Source organism: Moschus berezovskii, chromosome X, assembly GCF_049115385.1.
Source record: "Moschus berezovskii isolate FMDL1 chromosome X, NW_MosBer_1.0, whole genome shotgun sequence".
NCBI classification, from domain to species: domain Eukaryota; kingdom Metazoa; phylum Chordata; class Mammalia; order Artiodactyla; family Moschidae; genus Moschus; species Moschus berezovskii.
In genome coordinates this window covers 58,726,452-58,738,464 of record NC_142488.1, presented here as the reverse complement: position 1 = coordinate 58,738,464, position 12,013 = coordinate 58,726,452, and the positions used below count along the sequence as shown (strand labels likewise).

General features: G+C 35.3%; 1 non-coding gene across 1 annotated transcript; it reads right to left on the bottom strand.

Moving 5' to 3' along the window:
• Nucleotides 1-3,952: 3,952 nt before the first annotated feature.
• LOC129535371 (U6 spliceosomal RNA) lies at nucleotides 3,953-4,059 on the bottom strand. Its single transcript, XR_008681633.2, has one exon. It is a non-coding gene; the product is annotated as a U6 spliceosomal RNA (small nuclear RNA).
• Between the last annotated feature and the right edge of the window lie 7,954 nt (nucleotides 4,060-12,013).

Here is a 12,013-nt window from a genome sequence, read left to right as displayed (position 1 = left end):
TTCCTTTTAATGGCTGAATAATACTCCATTGTGTATATGTACCAAAGCTTTCTTATCCATTCGTCTGTAGATGGACATCTAGGTTGCTTCCATGTCCTGGCTATTATAAACAGTGCTGCAATGAACACTGGAGTACATGTATCTCTTTCAATTCTGGTTTCCTCGTGTGTATGCCCAGGAGTGCGATTGCTGGATCATATGGCAGTTCTATTTCCAGTTTTTTGAGGAATCTCCACACTGTTCTCCATAGAGGCTGCACTAGTTTGCATTCCCACCAACAGTGTAAGAGGGTTCCTTTCTCTCCACATCCTCTCCAGCATTTATTGCATGGAGACTCTTGGATAGCAGCCATTCTGACTGGTGTGAAATGGTATTTCACTGTGGTTTTGATTTGCATCTCTCTGATTACGAGGGATGTTGAGCATTTTTTCATGTGTTTGTTGGCCATCTTTATGTCTTCTTTGGAGAAATGTCTGTTTAGTTCTTTGGCCCATTTTTTGATTGGGTCATTTATTTTTCTGGAATTGAGCAGCAGGAGCAGCTTGTATATTTTGGAGATTAATCCTTTATCAGTTGCTTCATTTGCTATTATTTTCTCCCATTCTGAAGGCTGTCTTTTCACCTTACTTATAGTTTCCTTTGCTGTGCAGAAGCTTTTGATTTTAATTAGGTCCCGTTTGTTTATTTTTGCTTTTATTTCCAATATTCTGGGAGGTGGGTCATGGAGGATCCTGCTGTGATTTATGTCGGAGAGTGTTTTGCCTATGTTCTTCTCTAGGAGTTTTATAGTTTCTGGTCTTACATTTAGCTCTCTAATCCATTTTGAGTTTATTTTGGTGTATGGTGTTAGGGAGTGTTCTGGTTTCATTCTTTTACAAGTGGCTGACCAGTTTTCCCAGCACCACTTGTTAAAGAGACTGTCTTTTCTCCATTTTATATTCTTGCCTCCTTTGTCAAAGATAAGGTGTCCATAGGTGCGTGGATTTATCTCTGGGCTTTCTATTTTGTTCCATTGATCTATATTTCTGTCTTTACGCCAGTACCATACTGTCTTGATGACTGTGGCTTTGTAGTAGAGCCTGAAGTCTGGCAGGTTAATTCCCCCAGTTCCATTTTTCTTCCTCAAGATTGCTTTGGCTATTCGAGGTTTTTTGTATTTCCATACAAATTGTGAGGTTATTTGTTTTAGTTCTGTGAAAAATATCATTGGTAGCTTGATAGGGATTGCATTGAATGTATAAATTACTTTGGGTAGTATACTCATTTTTAAAATATTTATTCTTCCAATCCATGAACATGGTATATTTCTCCATCTATTAGTGCCCTCTTTGATTATTTTCAGTAGTGTTTTATAGTTTTCTACGTACAAGTCTTTTGTTTCCTTAGGTAGATATATTCTTAAGTATTTAATTCTTTTCATTGCAACAGTGAATGGAATAGTTTCCTTAATTTCTCTTTCTATTTTCTCATTATTAGTGTATAGGAATGCAAGGGATTTCTGTGTGTTGATTTTATATCCTGCAACTTTACTGTATTCATTGATTAGCTCTAGTAGTTTTCTGGTAAAGTCTTTAGGGTTTTCTGTGTAGAGGATCATGTCATCAGCGAACAGTGAAAGTTTTACTTCTTCTTTTCCAATTTGTATTCCTTTTATGTCTATTTCTGCTCTGATTTCTGTAGCCAAAACTTCCAGAACTATGTTGAAGAGTAGTGTTGAGAGTGGGCACCCTTGTCTTGTTCCTGACTTTAGGGGAAATGCTTTCAGTTTTTCATCGTTGAGGATAATGTTTGCTGTGGGTTTGTCATATATAGCTTTTATTATGTTGAGATATGTCCCTTCTATTCCCACTTTCTGGAGGGTTTTTATCATAAATGGATGTTGAATTTTGTCGAAGGCTTTCTCAGCATCTATTGAGATAATCATATTATTTTTATTTTTCAGTTTGTTAATGTGGTGTATTACGTTGATTGATTTGCGGATATTGAAGAATCCTTGCAATCCTGGGATACAGCCCACTTGGTCATGATGTATGATCTTTTAAATATGTTGTTGGATTCTGATTGCTAGAATTTTGTTAAGGATTTTTGCATCTATGTTCATCAGTGATATTGGCCTGTAGTTCTCTTTTTTTGTGGCATCTTTGTCAGGTTTTAATATTAGGGTGATGGTGGCCTCATAGAATGAGTTTGGAAGTTTTCCTTCCTCAACAATTTTCTGGAAGAGTTTGAGTAGAATAGGTGTTAGCTCTTCTCTAAATTTTTGGTAGAATTCGTCTGTGAAGCCGTCTGGACCTGGGCTTTTGTTTGCTGGAAGATTCCTGATTACAGCCTCTAGTTCCGTGCTTGTGATGGGTCTGTTCAGATTTTCTATTTCTTCCTGGTTCAGTTTTGGAAAGTTGTACTTTTCTAGGAATTTGTCCATTTCTTCCAGGTTATTCATTTCATTGCCATATAATTGCTGATAGTATTCTCTAATAATCCTTTGTATTTCTGTGTTGTCAGTTGTCATCTCTCCATTTTCATTTCTAATTTTATTGATTTGGTTCTTCTCCCTTTGTTTCTTGATAAGTCTGGCTAGCGGTTTGTCAATTTTATTTACCTTCTCAAAGAACCAGCTTTTGGCTTTATTGATTTTTGCTATGGTCTCTTTTGTTTCTTTTGCATTTATCTCTGCCCTAATTTTTACGATTTCTTTCCTTCTACTGAAACTGGGGTTCTTCATTTCTTCCTTTTCTAGTTGCTTTAGATGTAGAGTTAGGTTATTTAGTTGACTTTTTTCTTGTTTCTTGAGGTGTGCCTGTATTGCTATGAATCTCCCCCTTAGCACTGTTTTTCCAGTGTCCCAGAGGTTTTGGGTTGTTGTGTTTTCATTTTCATTCATTTCTATGCATATTTTGATTTCTCTTTTGATTTCTTCTATGATTTGTTCATTATTCAGCAGCGTGTTGTTCAGTCTCCATATGTTGGCATTTTTAATAGTTTTTCTCCCGTAATTGAGATCTAATCTTACTGCATTGTGTTCAGAAAAGATGCTTGGAATGATTTCAATTTTTTTGAATTTACCAAGGCTAGATTTATGGCCCAGAATGTGATCTATCCTGGAAAAGGCTCCGTTTGCACTTGAGAAAAAGGTGAAATTCATTGTTTTGGGATGAAATGTCCTATCGATATCTATTAGGTCTAACTGGTCTATTGTATCATTTAAAGTTTGTGTTTCCTTGTTAATTTTCTGTTTAGTTGTTCTATCCATAGATGTAAGTGGGGTATTTAAATCTCCCACTATTATTGCATTGTTGTTAATTTCCCCTTTCACACTTGTTAGTAATTGTCTTACATATTGCGGTGCTCCTATGTTGGGTGCATAAAATTGTTATATCTTCATCTTGGATTGATCCTTTGATCATTATGTAGTGTCCTTCTTTGTCTCTTTTCACAGCCTTTGTTTTAAAGTCTATTTTATCTGATATGAGTATTGCTACTCCTGCTTTCTTTTGGTCTCTATTTGCATGGAATATCTTTTTCCATCCCTTCACTTTCAGTCTGTATGTGTCCCTCGTTTTGAGGTGGGTCTCTTGCAGACAACATATTTGGGGGTCTTGTTTTTGTATCCATTCAGCCAGCCTTTGTATTTTGGTTGGGACATTCAACCCATTTATGTTTAAGGTAATTATTGATAAGTATGATCCCGTAGCCATTTTCTTTATTGCTTTGGGTTCGAGTTTATACACCCTTTCTGTGTTTCCTGTCTAGAGAAGATCCTTTAGCATTTGTTGGAGAGCTGGTTTGGTGATGCTGAATTCTCTCAGCTTTTGCTTGTCTGTAAAGCTTTTGATTTCTCCTTCATATTTGAATGAGATCCTTGCTGAATACAGTAGTCTGGGCTGTAGGTTATTTTCTTTCATCACTTTAAGTATGTCTTACCATTCCTTCCTCGCCTGAAGAGTTTCTGTTGAAAAATATGGAACGCTTCATGAATTTGCATGTCATCCTTGCGCAGGGGCCATGCTAATCTTCTCTGTATCATTCCAATTTTAGTATATGTGCTGCCGAAGTGAGCACTCTTATGAGTACTTTTGAGGCTTATGGAAGAAATACGAAAATTCCCCGTATGTCATCTTAGACTGATGTGCTAACCCGTATTTGGCCTTTAAGGTTTTGGAGAATTTTAGCTGATTTTTTTTCCCGTAGCTACTGGCATAGGGACCACTTCTTTCTCCTGTGCTATGACATCAATGTTATATTGGATTGATTTGGTTTTTTAAAGCAACTGGTTCAGTGCTTTTAATGATTATGAGATTAATCTGTTTTTATATTTCTTCTTCTAAATTTAAATATGTCTATTTTTGTCATTTTGTAATCTATCAGTTCAGTTGTTCTGTTGTGTCTGACTCGCAACCCCATGGACTGTGGCACTCTAAGCTTCCCTGTTCATCACTGACTCCAAGAACTTTCTCAAACTCATGTCCATCAAGTTGGTAATGCTGTCCAACCATCTCATCCTCTGTCGTCCCCTTGTCCTTCTTCTTCAGTCTTTCCTAGCATCAGGGTCTTTTCCAAGGAGTCAGTTCTTCAAATCAGGTGGCAAAAGTATTGGAGTTTCAACTTCAGCATCAGTCCTTCCAATAGATATTCAAGACTGATTTCCTTTAGCATTGATTGGTTTGATCTCCTTGTAGTCCTAGAGACTCTCAAGAGTCTTCTCCAACACCACAATTCAAAAGCATCAATTCTTCAGTGCTCAGCTTTCTTTATAGTTCAACTCTCACATCCATACATGACTGCTGGAAAAGCCATAGCTTTGACAAATGGACCTTTGTCACCATTTTAATTTGTAATCTATATTTAATTTGAAATCTATATTTCCCTATTATACTGCTAATTTAGACCATGTTTTCAACTTCACTGATTCTCTTCTTTTTAAAACATCTTTAAGAAGGGCTGGCAAAAATTTCTGGAAGCTATGTAGCCCAGTGGTGTTCCATTTGAGAGGTAGAAGGGAAGAGCTGATCTCCCCCCAGAGCAAAGCTAGTACTATGGTTGGAGAATTTCCATGCTACACACAGGAAGGGGATATTAATTTTATAGCCAGAGTTGATGGGCGATCCCAGTCCCTCTTAACTAGAAAACCTGTTTGGGAAATTGAGGGTAGCTTGGAGTGGTCCTTCCTTCCCCTTCCTAGGCAAGGGAGCAGAAACATAGTCCTACCTGCTTAGGAGTGTTTTCCAGTCCCATCTACACAGAAAGGCTGGCAAAAACTCCTGAAACCTATGCAGTCCAGCAGTGTTTAGGCCTGGTGAAGAGCAACAGAGCTGATAGTTTGCAAAGCTAAGTCAAAAGCCCTGTTTGACCAGGAAATTGGGGTGTGGGTAAACTTAAATTAAGACAACAAGCAAAGAACTTTATCAGCTCTAGAGCTGCTTCCCTGGTATGCTTGGGCAGGGAATTTAATTCACAACCCTCTTCATCACTTCATCAGCCTTCTGCCAGTCCAATAATTGAACTTAACCAGAGCACATGGGAAGCTGTGTGGCCCATTAAATGGGCCTATTTATAGGTCCTATCTATAGTGACACTTAAACAGGGAGCATAGGTTATGGCTTTCTCTCTCTGTAGAGAAAAAGCTGGTGGCCTCATCTCACCAGGGAATTCAGTGTACAGTCTTTCCTAATTAAGTTCTATAAACAATGAGCTGTTCAGACTTTAAGCTCCATCTTATTGCCCTTCTAAGTCAGGGAAAGTAATCTATAGCCGTATCTACTATTGAATATAGTATCCAACCTTACTAACTAGTAAACATGACCAGAGAATCCAGACAATCATGGAGCCCAACTTACAGCCTTACTTTGGTAGGAAACTAAGCCAGAAGTCCCAACCAACTGTTCTCAGCCAGATGAACACCCCTCACACAGGAAGGGGATATTAATTTTATAGCTCAAATAGTTTCTTCATGGCCAAATAAACCATAATAGTTGTCCCATCTGCCCAAGGACACTACCAGGAGACACATAGAAACCCAAACTGAGTTAACTAATGAAGAAGCAAACCTTTAAAGTCTGGAAAAGTATCTCAATTACTTTTAAAATACAGACCCCACATTTTTTTAAAATAAAGGACTCAAAGGTCACAAAAATCAAGTAAATTTGACGCCACTAAAAAAAAAAAAAATAATGAAATTTCAACTGATATTAAAGAAATGGAGATTTATTTATTGTCAAATAATTAATAATAAACCACTTAAGGAAGCTTAGTGAACTATAAGAAAATAAACCTAAACTAAACAAAATTAGGCGGAGAAGGCAATGGCAAGCCACTCCAGTACTCTTGCCTAGAAAACCCCATGGATGGAGAAGCCTGGTAGGCTGCAGCCCGTGGGGTCGCTAAGGGTCGGACATGACTGAGCGACTTCACTTTCACTTTTCACTTTCACACACTGGAGAAGGAAATGGCAGCCCACTCCTGTGTTCTTGCCTGGAGGATCCCAGGGACGGGGGAGCCTGGTGGGCTTCCGTCTATGGGGTCACACAGAGTCGGACACGACTTAAGTGACTAAGCAGCAGCAGCAAACAAAATTAGGAAAAAATTGCCTGAGTAAAATCAGAAGTTCAATATGGAAATAGTAACCACACACACACACATTAAAAGTTCTAGAGTTAAAAAATAAGTTAACAAAACTGAATTGAAGAATCCAATAGAGATTTTCAGAAGTAGACTCAACCATGCAGAGGGAAAGAGCCAGTGACGTGGAGGGTAGGACATTAGAAATTAACCAGTAAAAGAAGTAAAAAAAAAAAAAAAGAATGGCAAAGAGTAAAGAAAGCCTACAGAAATCACAGAACACAGTGGGAAAAAAAAACACTATATTTATGTTATGACAATTCCAGAAGGGGAAGAGAAAGAGCAAGATGCAGAATAAACATAAAGCAAAAGTGGCTGAAAACTTCCCAAGCGTTGGAATAGAGATGGACATATAGATCCATGAAGCACAGAATATCTCAGATAGGTTGAATTCAAATAAGAATACAAAAAGACATATTCTTATTAAATTTTCAAAAATCAAAGACAAAGATAATTTTAAGAGTAGCAAGAGTAAAGAAAGTAGTTACATACAGGGAACCACCATAAGACTATTAGAAGATCACTCAAAGATAACTTTTCAGGCCAGGAGGAAATGGGATGACTTTCAAAATACTGAAGTAAAATAACTGTCACCCAAGAATGATATACCTAGTGAATCTGCCCTTCAGAATTGAAGAAGGGATAAAAAACTTCCCAAACAAAATCTGAGGAAGTTCATTATCACCAGAAATGATTTGTAAGAAATGCTGAAGAGAATTCTTTGATTGGAAGTAAAATAATGCTAATTAACATCATAAAAAAATTAAAGGGTAGTGTAAATCTCACTGAAAATGGTAACTATGTAAGCATAGTTAGTTTCTACAAGATGCTAATAATGGTGCACAATTTACTTGCAATTCTAGTTTAAAAGTTAAAAAAGAACATAGCAAAAATAATAACTGCAATATTCTCTTAATTAAACACAGCAAAAAGACTAAATTGTAACAGTATTAACCTAAAATGTGAAAATAAAGATAAGTAGAAGTGTGAATAATGTAAAGTAATTAGCCTCCAATTAAAATAAAGTGTGAAATGTTATGAATTCTCTTGAAGATGTGTTGAGTATAAAATAGGATGCTATAAATTTAAGATATTTCATATAAGCCTCATGGTAACCACAAAGGAAAATCCTCTAATAGTTACACAGAAAAACGGGATAAAGAAGTCATAGATATTAATACAAAAGTCATCATATCTCATACACATGCACAAACACACATGCCAATAGGATAAGAAACAAGGAATAATTGATCTTCAGAACAGCCAGAAAACAATGAACAAAATAACAATAGTAAAACTTTACTTATAAATAAATTTAAATACAAACAGATTAAATTATACATTTAAATGAATGGACTTTAAAAATCTGCAAAGTCTAATTATATGCTCCCTATAAGAAACTGACTTTAGCATTATAGACACACATAGACTGAGAGTGAAGGGATGGAAAAAGACATTTCAAGAAAAAGTATCAAAGAAAGCAAGGGTACTGATACTTATAACTGACTATAAACTAAAAAAATGAGAAAAAAAGACAAATAAGATCATTGTATTATGAAAAAGTGGTCAATACATCAAGAAGATATTGGGCTGGACAAAAGTTTGTTTGAATTTTTCCATAGGATGTTACAGAAAACTCAAACAAACCTTTTAAAAGCCCAGTATAACAATTTAAATATTTATTTACCTGACATGAGAGCACCTAAATATGTAAAGCAAAACTAACATAGGTAAAAAGAGAAATATATAGCAATACAATAGTAGTTGGACACTTTAATTCCTCACTATCAACAGTGGATAGCTCATCCAAATAAGAATGAATAAGGAAATAGTTATTTGATTGACACTATAGACCTAATGAACTTCATAGACATACAAAGAACACTCTATCCAACAACATCAGAATACACCTTTTTTTCCCTACAAGCACACATAGTATCTTTTTCTAGGTTAGCCCATATGTTAGGCCACAAAACAAACCTTAGCATAATCAAGAAGACTGAAATCATACCAAGTATCTTCTCGCATCACAATGGCATAAAACTCAAAATTAACAAGAGGAAACTTAGAAAATCCATAAACATATGAAAAAAAGACTCTCCTGAACAACCAATGGGTCAAAGAAGAAATTAAAGTAATTTTTTAAAAAATGTTGTTTTTGAAACAAATGAAAATTGAAACACAATATACCAGAATTTATAGCATGCAAAAGAGCAATTATAAAAAGAAAGTTCACAGCAATAAACACCTACTTTAAGAAGCAAAACGATCTTAAATAAAAGCCTAACTCTATTCATTAGGAAAGTATAAAAAAGAACAATGTTAACCTGAAGTCAGCAGAAAAAAGGAAATGATAAAGACCACACAATAATAGATTAAATAGAAGACAGAAAAACAATAGAAAACCTTAACTAAAATACAGTTATTCATAGAAAAGATAAACAAAATTAACAATCTCTTACCTAGTCTAACAAAGAAAAAAAGAGAAAGAAGCTAAGCCAATAAAATTATAAATAAAAAATGAGACATTAAATTTAATGCCACAGAAATTCAAAGGATCATAAGAGACTACTATGAAAAACTATACACCAACAAACTAGACAACCTAAAAAAAATGGAAGAATTCTTGGAAATGTATAATTTACAGTAACTGAATTATAAAGAAATAAAAATCTGAGTAGACCATATACTAGTAATGAGACTGAATCAATAATAAAAATCTCCCAATGAAGGGAACCAACAAAGGTCCTTCTAGTTAAGACTATGATTTTTTGCAGTAGTCGTGTATGGATGTGAGAGTTGGACTATAAAGAAAGCTGAGTGCCAAAGAATTGATGCTTTTGAACTGTGGTGTAGGAAAAGACTATTGAGAGTCCCTTGGACTGCAAGGAGATCAGACCAGTCCATCCTAAAGGGAACCAATCCTAAATATTCATTGGAAGGACTAATGTTGAAGCTGAAACTCCAATACTTTGGACACATGATGCAAACAGCTGACTCATTTGAAGAGATCCTGATGCTGGGAAAGACTGAAGGGAGGAAGAGAAGGGGATGACAGAGGATAAGATGATTGGATGGCATCACTGACTCAATGGAGATGAATTTGAGTAAACTCTGGGAGTTGGTGATCAACAGGGAGGCCTGAAATACTGTAGTTCATGGGGTCGCAAAGAGTCAGACACGACTGAGTGACTGAATTGAACTGAATGAAGGAAAACTCAAGATCAGATAGCTTCACTGGCGAATTTTACCAAAAATTTAAAGAAAAATTGACAGAAATCTTTTTTAAACTTTTCCAAAATACTAACAGCAGGGGACCCTCCCAAGTTCAGCATTATCTTGATATGAAAATCATAAATAAAAACTACTAGAGAGGAAATATACAGGCTAATATTCCCGATGAACATAGAAACAAAACTTCTCTGGACTTTTCTGGTAGTCCACTGATTAAAACTCTGCACTTCCAATGCAGGAGGCATGGGTTCAATCCCTGTTTGGGGAACTAAGGTCTGACATGCCAAAAAAAAAAAAAAAAACAACTACAAAATATCTTAATAAAATACTATCAACTGGAATTCAGTAGTAGATTAAAAGAATTATTCATCATGATAAAATAGGATTTGTCCTGGGGTGAAAGTAAGGTTTGATATATATATATATATATATCTCAATCAATGTGATACACCATATTAATAGAGTGAAATGAAAGAATCATATCATCTCAATAGACGCAGAAAAAGCACTTGACAAAATTTGGCAGAGAAATTCACAGAGAATAATGAAAATTCTGAGCATATCAGTTATAAAAAGAATGTATTTCAACAGAATACAAGTCATATGTGGCAAACTCTTGCTGATATCGCACTCAATGGTGAAAATTCGAGAGCTTTCCCTCTAAGATCAGGAACAAGACAAGGGTTTCCATCTTCATCACTCCTAATCAACACTCCTCATCATCATCACTTCTAATACTAGAAGGCCCAGTCAGAGCAGTCGGGGAAGAAAAAGAAATAAAAAGCATTAGAATTGAAAAGGAAGAATTAAAATTGTTTCTATTTCTAGATGACATGATTTTATGTATAGAAAACCCTAGTACTCTACCAAAATTTTGTTACATCTAATGGATCCATTTAGTCAAATGGCAGCATACAAAATTAACATACAAAAATCAGTAGTGTTGGTGTATAATAATAACAAATTATCTGATAAAAAAGAAACTATCCAGTATAAAATGGCATCTAATACAATAGAGCATTTTGGAATAAATTTAGCCAAGAAAGTGAAAAATCTCTACACTGAAAAATCTAAATCACTGATGAGACACAATGAAAAAGACACAAATAAATATAAAAGTATTTCATGTTTGTGGATTGGAAAAATATGTATTGTTAAAATGTCCACTCAAACCATCTATAGATTCAGTGCAATTGCAATCAACATTCCGATGATGCTTTTACAGAATTAGAAAACAACAATTCTAGAAATTTATATGGAACCACAAAAACCTCATGAAATGAAAGTAGTCCTGAAGTAGAAAAGCAAAGTAAGAGGCATTATACTTCCTGATTTCAAGCTGTATTATGAAACTATAATAATCAAAACAGTATGGTACTGGCATTAAAAAAGAATCCTAGACTAATGTAGCAGAATTGAGAGCCAATAAATAAATTTATGCAAATGCAAGCAAGTGCAAGTGTTAGTCACTCAGTCATGTCAGACTCTTTGTGACCTTATGGACTATAGCCTGCTAGTCTCCTCTCTCCCTGGAATTCTGCAGGCAAGAATACTAGAGTGGGTAGCCATTCCTTTCTCCAGGGGATCTTCCCAACCCAGGGAACAAACTTGGGTTTCCCACATTGCAGGCAGATTCTTTACTGTCTGAGCCACCAGGGAAGCCCAAACAAACCCATGCATACATCCAAATATTACTTGAGAAGGAAGCCATAAATACTCAATGGAGAAAAGACTGTCTCTTTAATAACTGGTGCTGGGAAAACTGGATATTATTTGTAAAAGAGTAAAACTAGACCCCCAAATTAGACCAGTCACAAAAATTAACTCAAAATGTATTAAAGACTGAAATGTAAGACCAAAGATCATAAAATTCCTAGAAGAAAACATGGCAAACATTTCCTTGACGGGGTCTTGGCAACATTTTTTTTTAAACATGGCATCTAAAATACAAGCAACAAAATGAAACAAGTGGATCTATATCAAAGTTAAATTTTACTGCATAACAAAAAAGATGATGTACAGGATGAAAAGATTACTTATGGAATAAAAAATACTTACTAACAATACATAAAATACAGTTAAGAAAAAAAACCCACAATAATCTAATTAAAAGGAGCAAAGGATCTGAAAGAACATTTTTTTCCAAAGAAGATAAATGAATGAC